Here is a 16769-nt window from a genome sequence, read left to right as displayed (position 1 = left end):
AAGTGTTTTTGTACTATTATACAATGAACATGGTGCCTTGCTACAGCAGCACCAAGAGTATTAGATAACATTTATTGACATAAATAAGGAATAATATTGCATCGTTTCATCAGACTGGCGTTGCCGTGTGTAGCGAGACCGATGCTCAGCCTCTGTTCTTTAATGTTTAGAGGAATGAGGGATGACCTGAATGAAATGTCCATAGATTGGATGTATGCCTGGGTGTTATGTTATGCTGCATGTAAGAATATAATTGTTCCATTGTACATGTGAGAATTTAACACTCTTGACTCCTGGTTATTCCCCTGAGTGAAGAGTCCAGATCCAGGGGTCAGAATCTGTGACTGGGGTGGTGGTCGGTGTGTTTCTGGGGTGGCTTGTTTCTGACTCTGAGGAACAGTGGAACAATGCAGGGCTGCCCAGCTCCACCCAGTTGTAAATGTGATTGGGGTTCCTGTCTTCATCACTGTGTCTACCAGTGGTACCTCCATCCCCCAGGTACCGTTGGTCATTTGCAGTTTAAATACATTGAGGACAGAGGAAGCCAATTATTTGACCCACAGTGTCTTTGCCGGTTGTGCAAGAGTTCATCGGTTAGATCCCACCTTCTGGTAACCAGTCTTCAAGCACACATTTTAGTGTATACATTTCTTCAAAGGTAATTTTAGCTGTGGAATTATCTGCCACAGAAGGTAGTTGAGGCCAGTTCATTGGCTATATTTAAGAGGGAGTTAGATGTGGCCCTTGTGGCTACAGGGATCAGGGGGATGGAGAGAAGGCAGGGATGGGATACTGAGTTGGATGATCAGCCATGATCATATTGAATGGCGGTGCAGGCTCGAAGGGCCGAATGGCCTACTCCTGCACCTTTTTTCTATGTTTCTATGAGTTCCAGATCTGTACTGATCCTGTGGTGGGAGAAACATTTCACCAGGTCTACAATCTTTCAGCGAATTCCTTTATCATCGTGCTACCCTGTATTCGACCGAATTACTCAGGGGAAGTGGTCCTCCCCCTTTCGTCCCTCATCTCATTACTCTATACAGCTCAATTGATGCTCTCGTGAAATTTAGCCTTTCCAATCATTTATCAAAGTTCCAAATACAGTTAATAATTTCCAAACTTATTCCAATTAACCACCTAGCACCCCGTGACTTTGCCAATGTTAACCTTTCTTGGAATTAGAAATTTGTGGTAAATGTTTGAGTTGTGTTTACGTGTCTGAGCAGCATTTGTTTATTTGAGCAGAAGTTGTGAGCAGCCAATTCCACCCATGACATGTGACATGTTCTGTTTGGGGGAGAGAGTTCACCATTTGGATTCATCGATATTTTAAAGTCGAGGTGGTGTGCAACCTAAATGGGAACTTGAGGTTGTGTTTTCCGGTTTGATTTTATACCTGCAGCACCTGTGGGGTTGATTTCAAACCTGCAGCATCTGTGGGATTGATTTTAGACATGCAGCATCTGTGGGTCTTTATTCCATATTTGTGGGATCTACGGGTCTTTATTTCAGATTTGCAACATCTACAGGTCTTTGTTCCAGACCTGCAGCAGCTGCAGATCTTTATTTAATACCTGTTGCATCTCCGGGTTTAATTTTGTACTTGCAGCATCTGTGGGTCATGATTTCAGAATTGCAGCATCTGCGGGGCTTTCTTTCAGATTTGCAGCATCTGTGGCTCATGATTTCAGATTTGCAGCATCTGTGGGTCTTTATTTCGTATTTGCCGCATATGGTGATCTTTACTTCAGATTTGCAGCATCTGTGGGTCTTTATTTCAGATTTGCAGCATCTGCGGGTTTTTATTTCGTATTCGCAGCATATGGGGGTCTTTATTTCAGATTTGCAGCATCTGCGGGTCTTTATTTCAGATTTGCAGCATCTGAGTTTTATTGAATTTTCTTCCCGGTGACGGGCTTTGCCACATCACCCCCCCCCCCCCCCCCAACATTGATTACACTGCGGGTCGGGTCGGGTCGGGTCAGGTCAGGTCAGGTCAGATAGGCTCCGGTTACTAAAATGGGCGGGGAAAAATGCCCAGGATCCCCTCCGTAGCTACTACACGTCAGCCCATTGCATTTCGCAGGAGTGGCCTATCTTGCTCCGCTCTAAGATCTTTGCTTTGGACAGACTTGTTGCAGCGGCGGCGGGTTGTGGCCGCGGCGGGGGAGCGGGACCTCGACCCCGGTGGCCGGGCCGGGGGAGAGGAGAGGAGTGAAGAGAGGGACTGCACTGGCTGGGGGAGTGTGGAGAGGAGAGGGACTCCACTGTCCGGGGCGGGGGAGAACCGGGAAGCGAGGACAGTAGATTCCCATCGGTGAGTATTATCACGCCGGTCCGCAGTGGACGGGTCTAATCTTGCGGGGAGATTTCGGTTAAATTTCACCATTGAATTTGATTTGCTCTTGGCATGACATTGAATTTATTGTTATGAGTAAATGTGTCCCAGTGATAGATTGAAGCAGAAAAGTAATGTTGAGCAATAGCTGTGTTTTGTCATTGGATGTGTTTGTGTAGATGTTGCAAATCACACAGACTTCTATAGAGTTGGAACTAACAGTTGATGTGGTGAATGCGCTGAGCAGTCTGGTGGAGTCAAAGCAAATGTCGGAGTTTGTATTACACTTACAAAATGGCTGAATGTTCAGGGAACTATTTCATAATGAAACCGTCAGCTTGTTATTTCCGTTTTCAGTTATTTGTGGTGGGCAAATTCCTCCATTGCCAGAGTTAAGTAATTTCCCAGCTTTCTGTAAGGAGAGCGCACATTTTTTATCACCTGTGATCCCAGGAGAAGGAGCAGCAGAATGATAGTAAGAGGAAATGCTACTTTAAGGATTTAGGATTTGCAACACAGAATGCGTTTTGTACAATAATGAAATGAGAACAAACGAGTTGGGACTATCGGGAATGCGAATGTAATCACGAAATTTACACAAATCTAATGACCACTGTAGGATGACGTGTGACTTTTGCAACCAGTTTTTTTGGGCATGGAAATTAAAAACAAATATTGCTATTCCAGAAGATCTGAAGAAAAAAGAGAAAATGCTGCCATGCTGGAAACACTCAGCAGTTTGAGCAGCATTGGATTACAGTCCCAGTTCTGTTAATGGATCATCCACCATTGCACTTCCACAGTTTTCTGCATACACTATTTTAATCAATAAAGTAAATACACATTGTCTTTATTACACTGGTAACAAATGCCAGTCATTTGTACTTGGCCAGATCACACACAACGGTAAGATAAACAAATACGTTTGATTTAGATGCTAGAGGTTGTTTAAAGGTAGGGAGAGATCACCTGTCCACAGTTGGGATAGTTCAGGGCCAGAAGTTGTACCATTTAATGCAGAATTGTATCTTTCAGCTATGATAATAGAGAATGTCCGCAAGATAGCAAAGGATAATCCCTGTTTGTTGAGGATGAATCAGTTGGAGAGCTGAGTGCTGAGAGGAATAAATGTTTGTTCAACAGTTCAGTAGTTCAATATGTAACTATACAGTGAAATTCTTAAAGCACATATTACACATGCAGGCATCGCCATTTTCAAAGTCCAAATCGGATCCGCCCGCAAGCTCGATGTCCTGGTGCAGTTCCTGTGAACTGACCTCCCTCTCCTCACCCATCTATGTGTCTCATGGGGCGCCTCCACCTACCTACAAGTCACTGTAGGCATGAACCCAGTTCACCGTCCTACTGGGCCACTCCTGGCGCCTGACGTCTCCAGCTCCCTCCTGGTAACGCCGTCTGATGAACCTTTGTGCGGGTTTGGGCAGCGTCCTGTAGAGATGAGACTGATGATTCTCCTGTGAAGTGGTACTGCAGACATCACCTGACATCATGGAGAACCAGCAGAGTCCAGGCCTGGGATATAATCCTTCTATTCTGGAATGGAAACTCCAGGGATGTGCCATAGGGACAGTGGGGACTATAGTTTCTAGTAGAGTTCGGATGTTTGCAGTTGGCCCATGAAATTGTTTATTTCCCCTCCAGCTAGTGAGTATCGTGGTGGTGTGGAAGCTTTCATCCTGGGTGGCAGGGTTGTGTTTGGAAGAGGGCCAGCAGAGTGTGGTGGTAATTCCCCATTCAAGGGTGTTTCCTCCCTTTCTCTGTGAGTTGACACCTCCAATCAGATGAGGCGTGGATGTTGTGGATTGACCTTGTTTGGTCTGGAATAATGATACGGTGATCAGGGGATTTCAAAGCTTCGATGATCTGGGACAGATGATGAATTGGGTCTTTGGAAAGATCAGCTAAAGGGCATCTGGAATACAGGGCAGACACGAGGTGCCAGGTGGTCTACTCCTGCGCTTGTTATTTGGTTCTTGATTATAGAGGAATACCATGGCTTTTTGTTTTCAATGGGGTGTTTTTTCCATCTCGTCTATATTGCTGGTATTTGATGATTCTGTCCCAGGAAATATTCTACATGGAGATCTTGTAATTTTGTGCACATCCTTCATTCATGATTTAAAATTAGTCACACAAATCTTTCTTCATATTTACAACATTTGTAATTTTTGAAGTATGTTGGCGTGGGGCATTCTGAAACCTTGGGGGGAATGCTGTATGTATTAGGTTTCGTATATTTTGTAATATAGAGGTAAAAGATTGTAATAACAGGTAGTGTCGGTGGAACATAACTTTTAAAATAGTTGTTTTGTTATAGCAGGACATCTGCTACAGCGAGTTAATATTGTTAATTCATTGTTAATATTGTTAATTCCCTGGTCAATTCTTCCCTTCCCTCCCGCTCCACCCCTCCCCGGGCACTTTCCCTTGCAACCGCAAGAGATGCTACACGTGTCGTTTTACCTCCACCCTAGACTCCATTCAAGGACCCAAGCAGTCGTTCCAGGTGCGACAGAGGTTCACCTGCATCTTCTCCAACCTCATCTATTGCATCTGCTGCTCTAGATGTCAGCTGATCTTCATCGGTGAGACCAAGCGTAGGCTTGGCGATCGTTTCGCCCAACACCTCCGCTCAGTTCCCACCCCCCCCCACATCAATCTGAAGAAGGGTTTTGGCCTGAAACGTTGCACTATTTCCTTCACTCCACAGATAATAATAATAATAATGGATGGGATTTATATAGCGCCTTTCTAATACTCAAGGCGCTTTACATCGCATTATTCATTCACTCCTCAATCACACTCGGTGGTGGTAAGCTACTTCAGTAGCCACAAGTGTCCTGGGGCAGACTGACGGAAGCGTGGCTGCCAATCTGCGCCTACGGCCCCTCCGACCACCACCAATCATTCACACACAGGCAAAGGTGGGTGAAGTGTCTTGCCCAAGGACACAACGACAGTATGCACTCCAAGCGGGATTCGAACCGGCTACCTTCCGGTTGCCAGCCGAACACTTAGCCCATTGTGCCATCTGTCGTCCCGCTGAGTTTCTCCAGCAATTGTGTCTACCTTCGATTTTCCAGCATCTGCTGTTCCTTGTATTCATATACAGCTGTAGATGTTTGAAATCTGAAATAAAAACACTGAATTCTGGATATACTCAGCAGGTCAGATATCATCTGTGGACAGTCCCAGTTCAGATATTGGGTTTTCCACTGTATCTCTTTGACCAGATGCTGCCGGATGGACTGAGTTTCCTGCATTTTCATTATTGAATGCATTTTGTGATGTTTTTAACACTGTGTGAAACATGACAAGCAATCGCACAAGATGCCAAACAATAATGTGATAGCAGCCAGATAATATGTTAGTCTATCTGGTTGTCAAAGCATACACCGCCAGAAGACTAAGGAAGTTCAGCATTTCCCAGTGACTATACCTAACTTATCCTGATACACTATAGACAGTGTCCTAGTGGAATACATTATAACTTGAGTTGCATGCTGCTTTGGAAAAGCAGCCAATGTAAGGAGGACCCCTCATACCCACGTCGTTCCGTCTCCTCCCATCGAAAACCCAAAAGCTGGAAAGCATGTACGACAAGATTCACTAAAATGGTGTATAGATGATGTGGTCAGGCTATTAAATATACACCTTGTATGCTGAGGATGTAATCCCGATCTCCCAATCGACCTCATTGTGGCCGTTACACTTTCTATATCAGTATATTATCAGGTCAGGTCGGGGAGAGTTCCCCCCACCACGGTTACCATGTAATCCCGTGCTACCTGCTCCATGGTCGTATAGTCGGTGACTAAACTGTCTCCCACTGTCTAAAAACTGTCTCCGTTGCCTCGCTAGCTCTTCCGCCCATTGACAGGTCTTGTTTTTGGTCATGCTGGTGGTCAACAGCCCCCTCCTCACCTGGCAAACCAGGTGAGGAGGGGGCTGTTGACCACCAGCATGACCAAAAACAAGACCTGTCAATGGGCGGAAGAGCTAGCGAGGCAACGGCCATCCACACTTCAGTAGAAGTTGCGATCACTGTCGTACACGGCATTGTAAGGAATGATGATAAAGCACACACAACAAAATCCTATTCTTTCAGGGGCGGAAGCCCGCAGGAACTGGAGGACGGCGTAGTGTGATAATAGACAATGGTCAATAGGTGCAGCAGTAGGCCATTCGGCCCTTCCAGCCAGCACCGCCATTCAATGTAATCATGGCTGATCATCCACAATCAGTACTCCGTCCCTGCCTTCTCCCCATATCCCCTGACTGCGCTATCTTTAAGAGCCCTATCTAGCTCTCTCTTGAAAGTATCCAGAGAACCGGCCTCCACCTCCCTCTGAGGCAGAGAATTCTGTTTCCTCATCTCCGTTCTAAATGGCTTACCCCTTGTTCTTACTGTTATATAACTCCCTTTCTCTTAATCTCCAAAAAAGGCTTTGCTTTTTATCTTAAAATGGCCCCTGGTTCTGGCTCCCCCAACATCTGGAACATGTTTCCTGTCTCTAGTGTGTCCAAACCCTTAATAATCTTATATGTTTCAATAAGATCTCCTTCAAACTCCAGAGTGAACAAGCCCAGCTGCTCCATTCTCTCAGCATATGACAGTCCCGCCATCCCGGGAATTAACCTTGTGAACCTACGCTGGGCTCCCTCAAAAGCAAGAATGTCCTTCCTCAAATTAGGAGACCGTCCATCCGTCACCGTTCCCGTCGGAAACCAGCACCACTGCGTCGCTAATGTTTTCAATGATGAATGAATGGATATTGTCTTCAGCTGCACCATTAATTTATTTTTGCACTGCTTGTGTATAGTGTGATTGTTATTAGTGCTAAAAATAATAATCATTCTCACTGGTTCTCGGTTCATGTGTCAATAATGCACCATTGCCAAGTTAGGTGCACAAGATTATTTAAGTATCTGATTAAGATAGAGGGGCGTCACTTTTCCACACCTGTCTGGAGCGGGGAGAGGTACCCCACCGTTTAGGGGTGGGGTGAGCGGGGGAGTGGAGTGAAGGACTCCACTGTCCAGGGCGTGGGAGTAGGGTGGAGATCCCGTTGTCCGGGCGGGGATAGTGACCCTGCAGTCCGTGTCGGGTTGAGGGACCGCATCATCCGGGACGGGAGGGGGGGAAAGAGACCGCGCTGGGTCGTGTGTGGGGGGGGGGACACCTCGCCACCCGGGGCGGAGATGGGGTGGAGGACTGGAGTGGGACCTCACTGGCTGGGGCGGGGGATCGGGGACAGTGCTCCCCTATGACAGCAGATTCCATACTATGAGTAGGTTTCCGCCGGTCCAGAGTGGACGGCATGATCTTGGGGAGTGACTCCGGTTAAATTCCCCCCCCCCCCCCCCCCCTTACAACCTTACAAAAAGGCATATCAAACTCAAGAGGCCAAGTGTCATACTCCTGCTCCTAATATGTTCATTTATTGTTCCAAATAAACCTAATTTCCGGAGCTACACAGACTACGTGTTCCCCCATCTTATTTCCTGGAAAGATACTTTGCCATTAGTCCTGTCTCCAGCGTACATTTGTTCCATTATTTTGGGGGTTTGAATTATTGATAAGACAAGCATGTGTTGGAGGGACTGAATCCGTCTGAAGAAGGGTCTTGACCCCGAGACGTCACCGATTATAAAAAAAACCCTTCTCTCCAGAGATGCTACTTGTCCCGCTGAGTTACTCCAGCATTTTGTGTCAACCTGTGATTTAAACCAACATCTGCAGTTCTTTCCTACACGGTTGACAGCATGTGATGTCATCAGCTGAAAGTGTCCTGCTCGTTGCAATTGGTGTCTAATACCGGCTTTTAATCTGTGTATTACAGAGCAGCGGGAGGCATGAACGGCATTCACCATCATGGCTGATGGAGGGGACCAGGGAGGAGATCCAGTGGCCTCGACAACGAGGACAGACGACGGTGTGTTGCAGAATTACGTCAGATATAAATGTCCCAACAATGTGACTGGATCAGATTGCCTGACCTGCAGCACACACGGGGAGAGGGAATAGGGAATCATCGGAAGGGTGACAGACCTGAGCCGGAGAGAGTACAGGAATGATAGGGCAGGTATGTCTGCATTAGGGTCATTTGATGGGTATAAAGACTGTCTGGGAGCAGCTACTAGAGGGGAGCGAACATGTGATGATGATTAGAGGTTTTTAAAAGTGAGAGAACTGTTTAGACTGTTATTTGCACTTTACCAGTTTATTTATTCATGTGTGTATATATTTATATCATGGTATATGGACACATTTATCTATTTAGTAGTAAATGCCTACTATTTTTCTGTGTGCTTAAGCAAAGCAAGAATTTCATTGTCCTATACAGGGACACATGACAATAAACTTACTTGAACTTGAACTTGACTCAGCGTGGCAGTTAGTGGAAGAAGCTAAGAAGTTTAGTTTTGTGAGCCTTGGTGAACAAAGGATGTTGAAGGTCTGATTAGGGAAAATAAGTGAATGTTTGTCAGGGATGGGAAGCTACTCCCAGTAAATCATTTGAAATGTAATGGGGAAATGAGAGAGAATCAATGAATCAAGGAGAGAGAGAGGGTGGGGGAAAGGCAGGGGGGTGGAAGGGAGGGAGGGGGTTGAGAAAGATTAGAGGGGAGGAGAGAGAGGAGGACGTGAGTGAGGGGAAGGAAGGAGAGGGGAGGGGACGAGTTGGAAGGGGGCGAGTTGGAAGGGGAGAGAAGAGGGTGAGATGGAGGGGGGAGAGAAGAGGAGGGAGAGAGGGGAGGGTGGAGACGGGGAGAAGACTGGGATGGGGAGGGGGCGCAGAGGGGGGAGGGGGAGGGAGAGAGGATGGTAGAGGAGGGGGGGGGCTGGAGAGCGAGAGAGAGGAGGGGGGAGGGGGCAAGGCAGGGGGAGAAAGGGAGGGATGGCGAGGGAGTAGAGGGCAGAGGAGGGAGGAGAGGTGATGGGGAGGGGAGAAGGGAGTTGGAGGAGGGAGAGAAGAGGAGTGGAGAGGGAGAAGAGGAGGGGGAGAGGGGATGGAGGAGAGGAGTGTGGACTGTGGGGGAGGATAGGAGGGGTAGAAGTGGAGGGGGATGGAGAGGGATGGGGGTTGTTGCGGCTTCATACGCACACTAATCACCCCCACACACACGGGGGGGATGAGGGGAGGGAGGGAGACCGATGGGTCCTGTCCCCTCAATGTGCGGTTGCGGGGAGGGGCCTGCGGCTTCACACGCACATTAACCACCTCCCACACACACGCAGGGGGGCGGTTGAGGGGGGGTAGGGGGAGACGGGGTGCGGAGAGGAGGGGGGAAGGGAGGAGGGTAGAGAGAGGAGGGGGAGAGGTGGGGAAAGCGAGGGAGGGGAATAGGAGGGGAGAGGGGGTTGGAGGAGGGGAGAGGGGATTGGAGGAGGGGAGAGGGGGGTTGATGGCGGATAGAGGGGGGTTGTGGGTGGTGGAGGGGAGAGGGGTGTTGGTGGGGGGATGGAGGAGGGGAGAAGGAGGGTGGCGGGAAGAGGGGTGGAGGAGGAGAGAGGGGTGGGGGAAGGATAGAATGAGAGGAGGGGAGAGAGAGAGGGGGAGGGAGGAAGGGAGGGGGAGAGGAGAGAGAGGAGAAAAAGGGGGGAGGGAGAGAGAGAGAGAGAGGATATAAACAAAAACGTTGGGCCGCCCGGGAGCGAGTGTAATACAGTTGTGGGGGGGGGGGGGGAGCGAGCATCCTACAGCTCGCTGTACGAAAGATCTTTGATCCACAGCTCGCTGTTCTGATGTAAATTGCTGTAATCGGCCCCGCCCCCGCTCTGATGAGGCAGTGCGCATGTGCACGGTCTGGACGTCACCGGATGGGCGGCGCTTCCTTCCTGCTGACCGACCTGTTGCGGCGGCGGGTTGTGGCCGCGGCGGATGAGGGAACTCGGGGCCGGGGAGCGAGGGAGAAAACCCGCGCATGTCACGGGGAGAACGTGCAAACTCCGCACAGACAGCGCCCGTAGTCGGGATGGAACCCGGGTCTCCGGCGCTGCATTTTGCTGTAAGGCAGCAACTCTACCGCTGTACGCGCCACCGTGAATCCCCGGGGAGAGTGGCGCCGTTTGTCAACCGGGTCCCCGCTCATCAGTGCAGGGGTTCCTGCGGCCACAGCTGCCCGGTGACGCCCCGAGTTTATGCATCACCGGGCAGAGAGGGGTCTGCCATGGGGAGCAGCAGAATGAGGCCAGTCGGCCCATCTAGTCTACTCCGCCATCAATCATGGTTAGACACAAAAAGCTGGAGTAACTCAGCGGGACAGGCAGCATCTCTGGAGAGAAGGAGTGTGCCGTTTCGCTTCTTCAATCTGGTTACGGATAAGGGAAACGAGAAATATAGACAAATTTTTTCTTAGACTCAATCATGGCTGATCTATCTCTCCCTCTCAACACCATTCTCCTGCCTTCTCCCAATAACCCTGACACCCGTACGAATGACGAACCTGTCAATCTCCGCCTTAAACATACCTAATGACAGCCGTCTGGGGCAATGAATCCCACAGATTCACCACCCTCCAGCTCAAGAAATTGAGGGAGTGCAGCGTAGGTTCACCAGGTTAATTCCCGGGATGGGATGGCGGGACTGTCATATGTTGAGAGAATTGAGCAGCTGGACTTGTTTACTCTGAAGTTTAGAAGGATGAGAGGGGATCTCCATGAAACATATAAGATTATTTAGAGCTTGGACACGCTAGAGGCAGGACACATGTTCCCGATGTTGGGGGAGTCCAGAACCAGGGGCCCCAGTTTAAGAATCATGGGTAAGCCATTTAGAACGGAGACGAAGAAACACTTTTTCTCACAGAGAGTTGTGAATCTGTGGAATTCTCTGCCTCAGATGGTGGTGGAGGCAGGTTCTCTGAATACTTTCAAGAGAGAGCTAGATAGAGCTCTTAAAGATAGCGGAGCCAGGGGATATGGGGAGAAGGCAGGAACGGGTTACTGATTGGGGATGATCAGCCATGATCACAGTGAATGTGGCTCGAAGCGAGATATCACATGTGTCCACAGCTCATGGCATTTCTTGTGAGACAGAGAGGGAAAGACTGGAGGATAAATAAACACTGTAAACAGGCAAGTTGAGAAAATGTTTCATCAATCCGAACCGCACGGACCACTGCGTGATTGGGAACAATCCCGTATCTTAGAAACAGGGTGTGGAGGGAGGCATAATCTGATCAAACTGTGAATTTAGTTAAACATTAACCGGCAGAGATGAGCTTTGCCCAGCGTTTTTTAATTTACCGTCAGAGCCCATAAAGCTGGGTGGATGCGATCGGAATCAGGAGACCTTACAAGGTCGGGCAGTAGACAAACTTTAACCTGGGGTTTTCGGATAAAACGGCCACTTCGCAGTTTTATGGAACTGTTCATTGCGGTTCATATTTAGTAAACCCAAAGGGTTTCTACAGCTATATTAATAGCAAAAGGATAACGAGGGATAAAATTGGTCCATTGGAGAGACAGAGTGGACAGCTATCTGCAGAGCCAAAAGAGATGGGGGCTATATTGAACAATTTATTTTCTTCGGTATTCACCAAGGAGAAGGATATTGAATTATGTGAGGTAAGGGAAACTAGTAGAGTAGCTATGGATACTAAGAGTTTCAAAGTAAAAGAAGTACTGACACTTTTGAAAAATATAAAAGTGGATAAGTCTCCAGGTCCTGACAGGATATTCCCTAGGACATTGAGGGAAGTTAGTGTAGAAATAGCCGGGGCTATGACAGAAATATTTCAAATGTCATTAGAAACGGGAATAGTCCCCGAGGATTGGCGTACTGCGCATGTTGTTCCATTGTTTAAAAAGGGGTCTAAGAGTAAACCTAGCAATTATAGGCCTGTTAGTTTGTTTGACTTCAGTGGTGGGCAAATTAATGGAAAAGATACTTAGAGATAATATATATAAGCATCTGGATAAACAGGGTCTGATTAGGAACAGTCAGCATGGATTTGTGCCTGGAAGGTCATGTTTGACTAATCTTGAATTTTTTGAAGAGGTTACTAGGGAAATTGATGAGGGTAAAGCAGTGGATGTTGTCTATATGGGCTTTAGTAAGGCCTTTGACAAGGTTCCTCATGGAAGGTTGGTTAAGAAGGTTCAACTGTTGGCTATAAATGCAGGAGTAGCAAGATGGATTCAACAATGGCTGAATGGGAGAAGCCAGAGGGTAATGGTGGATGGTTGTTTGTCGGGTTGGAGGCAGGTGACTAGTGGGGTATCTCAGGGATCGGTGTTGGGTCCTTTGTTGTTTGTCATGTACATCAATGATCTGGATGAAGGTGTGGTAAATTGGATTAGTAAGTATGCAGATGATACCAAGATAGGGGGGTGTTGTGGATAATGAAGAGGATTTCCAAAGTCTACAGAGTGATTTAGGCCATTTGGAAGAATGGGCTGAAAGATGGCAGATGGAGTTTAATGCTGATAAATGTGAGGTGCTACACCTTGGCAGGACAAATCAAAATAGGACGTACATGGTAAATGGTAGGGAATTGAAGAATACAGTTGAACAGAGGGATCTGGGAATAACCGTGCATAGTTCCTTGAAGGTGGAATCTCATATAGATAGGGTGGTAAAGAAAGCTTTTGGTATGCTAGCCTTTATAAATCAGAGCATTGAGTATAGAAGCTGGGATGTAATGTTAAAATTGTACAAGGCATTGGTGAGACCAAATCTGGAGCATGGTGTACAATTTTGGTCGCCCAATTATAGGAAGGATGTCAACAAAATAGAGAGAGTACAGAGGAGATTTACTAGAATGTTGCCTGGGTTTCAACAACTAAGTTACAGAGAAAGGTTGAATATGTTAGGTCTTTATTCTCTGGAGCGCAGAAGGTTAAGGGGGGACTTGATAGAGGTCTTTAAAATGATGAGAGGGATAGACAGAGTTGATGTGGATCAGCTTTTCCCTTTGAGAATAGGGAAGATTCAAACAAGAGGACGTGACTTCAGAATTAAGGGACAGAAGTTTAGGGGTAACATGAGGGGGAACTTCTTTACTCAGAGAGTGGTAGCGGTGTGGAATGAGCTTACAGTGGAAGTGGTGGCGGCAGGTTCGTTGGTATCATTTAAAAATAAATTGGATAGGCATATGGATGAGAAGGGAATGGAGGGTTATGGTATGAGTGCAGGCAGGTGGGACTAAGGGAAAAAAGTTGTTCGGCACGGACTTGTAGGGCCGAGATGGCCTGTTTCCGTGCTGTAATTGTTATATGGTTAAACAAATATAAAGTATGAGAGGCATAGTTCGGATAGACTATGGGGTCGTGCTGGGTGGATTGGTGGGGGGGGGGGGGGGGTATGTAAAATATTATGACACAGGGCTTTGAGGGTGGTGATCTGCAAATATCAGGTGCGTAATAAAACAAGACTGGTGAGGGATTGGGGTGCAGGGTGAAGACCTGAAGCTGTTACAATTACACCCTCTCTGAAGCAGTTAAGGGCCTGTCCCACTTTCACGACCTCTGCTGAGTTTGGCCTTGACTCGTACTTGCAGCATAGTCGTCACGAGGTCATAGGTTGTAAGAGGTCATAGGTAGGTCGTAGCAGGCCGTGATGCTAGTCGTAGGTACTCGTGGCATCAAGCCTGATGAAAAATATCCACAAGTAAAAAAAGGTCTTGAATTAGGTGGTGAAAGTGGGACAGGCCCTTTACAATTGTAATAAATGAATCGACTACACGAACCGAGCTGAAGCAACCTGTATGTCGTGACTCCTCTCTGGAGCAGTTGCAATTGCTGTGGGGACCTGGTTATTGCCACCATGTGCTGATGTTGTAAGCTTTGATCAAACAAGTCAAGTCAAGCCAACAATATTTGTCACATACACATACAAAATGTGCAGTGAAATTAAAGAGGCAATGCCTGCGGATTGTGCAAAAACTACAGAACAGAATAGAACAGAATCAGTATTTACATGGTAGAAAATATTTTTTTACAAAAGACACAACACAGCAGTAAATTAGCACAGTAAATTAGTTCATGTTGAGATAAGAGTTCCTCTGGGAAGAAACCGTCTCATCCTCTCTGTTTTCACAGCGTGACAGCGGAGGCGTTTGGCTGACCGTAGCAGCTGGGGTGGTAGAGGTCCCCCATAATGTTGCTGGCTCTGGATCTGCACCTCCTGGTGTATGGGTCCTGCAGGGGAGTGAGTGTAGTTCCAATAGTGTGTTCGGCCAAACGCACTACTCTCTGCAGAGCTTTCCTGTCCTGGGCAGAGCTGTTCCCAAACTAGATTGTGATGTTGCCGGACAAGACGCTTTCTATAGCCCCAGAGTAGAAACACTGAAGGTTCCTCAGAGAGACTCTGAATTTCCTCAGCTGCCTGAGGTGGTAAAACAATATGTTGGAACTCTTGGTTTGAATGAGTCTTTGTGTATTTCTGTAGCAGCATCAGGGATCAGGGTGTGGACGTGTTTGCTGATGAGGCTGAAGTACAACTTTATCACTGTTTATTGAGCTGAACTTTAGTCCGGGTGTGCTCACTCATTGTTAGGATCTATAAAACTCAATCACTCGGTTTCGCTTGAAGCAGAATCGTGAGGTCAGCGCCAGGTAGGAACAGAAACTCTCTGGGGCAACGGCATTGTGAGTTGATCGGAAAACCTTCCATGGTAGTATTCTCTGCTGCTGCTCAATCGTGTCTCTAGATTAATGTTTCAATAATGGGTCTGCACGGAAATAGATCTTTGTTTAGCAACGTGTATTTCTCAAAATTCAAAACCAAACTTCCTCGAGTAATCTCAGCAGCTGCTGATAATAATTCTCAACCCCTTGGTCGCAGTCGTGAGCAAGTTTTAAATCTTGAGACCTTTCCTGCTGACATGCAGGACCCGACTGTGGCAACGGGTGGTCGTGGACAATGCCGGTGAACAATAACTGTTACCGTGGGTTAATGTGGGCATAGCCCGTGAATGATAACAACAGCTTCAAACTATTAGTGTTAGAATCCATTCGATTCATCCATATAATTCCAGTTGATCTGCCATTTGTCACAACTGTTAGTGATGGACAAATTGGTCAAAAATCTAACCGTTGCTGTCTCAAAAAGGCTGGCAGCATCATCAAGGACCCACACCATCTTGGCCACACACTCGTCTCCCCACTGCCTTCAGATAGAAGGTACAGGAGCCTGAAATCTGCAACATCCAGGTTCAGGAACAGCTTCATCCCCACAGCCATCAGACTATTAAACACAACTTCAAACAAACTATGAACTATAACAACCTATTGCACTTTATCTGTTTATTTATGTGTGTACATATATATATATATTCTATGGTATATGGGCGCACAGACCTGATCAGTATTTATGCCTAAAATATTATGTTGTGCTGCAGCAAGCAAGAATTTCATTGTCCTATCTGGGACACATCCATGGAGCGAAGGAATAGGTGACGTTTCGGGTCGAGACCTTTCTTCAGACGGATATGGGGGGGCGGGAAGAAGAAAGGAAGAGGCGGAGACAGTAGGCTGTGGGAAAGCTGGGAAGGGTAGGGGAAGGAGGGAGAAAGCAAGGACTTCCTGAAATTGGAGGTCAATGTTCATACCGCTGGGGTGTAAACTGCCCAAGCAAAATTTGCGGTGGAACTCACTCTGGCCATGGAGGAGGCCCAGGACAGAAAGGTCGGATTGGGAATGGGAAGAGGAATTGAAGTGCTGGGCCACCGGGAGATCAGGTTGGTTCATGCGGGGTTTGTTTTCCTTCACCCAGACCCGTTACCACAGCCACGTTTGTTTTCGTTCGCACTAAGCTACCTAATATCTCAGTGGCCCAGCACTTCAACTCCTCAAGCGTTATGAACATTGACTTCTCCAATTTCAGGTAGTCCCTGTTTCTCCCTCCTCTTCCCCCTCCTTCCCAGCACGCCCACAGCCTACTGTCTCCGCCTCTTTCTTTCTTCCCACCACCCCCACCTCCACATCAGTCTGAAACGTCACCTATTCCTTCGCTCCATAGATGCTGCCTCACCCGCTGAGTTTCTCCAGCACTTTTGTCTACCTATGATTTTTCCAGCATCTGCATTTCTTTCTTAAACCTTGTTTGGAAGGGGTGTTTTCCACATCTCCGCTGCACTGTAATGCTGTTTGTTGGTTCACAAGCCAATGTCTTCCTTCACATTCAATTGTCACCTGATGGTTTTGTTAATATTGTTTATTCCAGAGCTACAGAGTTTGTGAACGCCTGTCGACATCATGGCTGAAGGTGGTAACTGGGGAGGTGATTCAGTGGCCTCTACGTCAAAGGAACATAAAGGTTTGTGAGCCTTCTGTGACATATATATGATGCCCTGACAGTGGGTGTACACCTGATGCAAGAAATGATGTTCACACAGAAGTGGGAATAGGGAAGGGGCTGAGCACAGAGAGTTGATATCTACAGGGACATCATAGTCA

The 16769-nt window shown here is 47.3% G+C and overlaps 1 long non-coding RNA gene across 1 annotated transcript; it reads left to right on the top strand.

The window, feature by feature from the left end:
* Nucleotides 1-838: 838 nt before the first annotated feature.
* On the top strand, nt 839-15376 carry LOC116969647. The gene is made up of 3 exons (XR_004410876.1): nt 839-878; nt 1005-1006; nt 15314-15376. It is a non-coding gene; the product is annotated as an uncharacterized LOC116969647 (long non-coding RNA).
* Nucleotides 15377-16769: the final 1393 nt, after the last annotated feature.

The sequence above is a fragment of the Amblyraja radiata genome, unplaced genomic scaffold, assembly GCF_010909765.2.
Source record: "Amblyraja radiata isolate CabotCenter1 unplaced genomic scaffold, sAmbRad1.1.pri S93, whole genome shotgun sequence".
NCBI lineage: Eukaryota > Metazoa > Chordata > Chondrichthyes > Rajiformes > Rajidae > Amblyraja > Amblyraja radiata.
The sequence above is the reverse complement of the archived record's forward strand: the minus strand, read 5'-3'. Positions and strand labels throughout refer to the sequence as shown.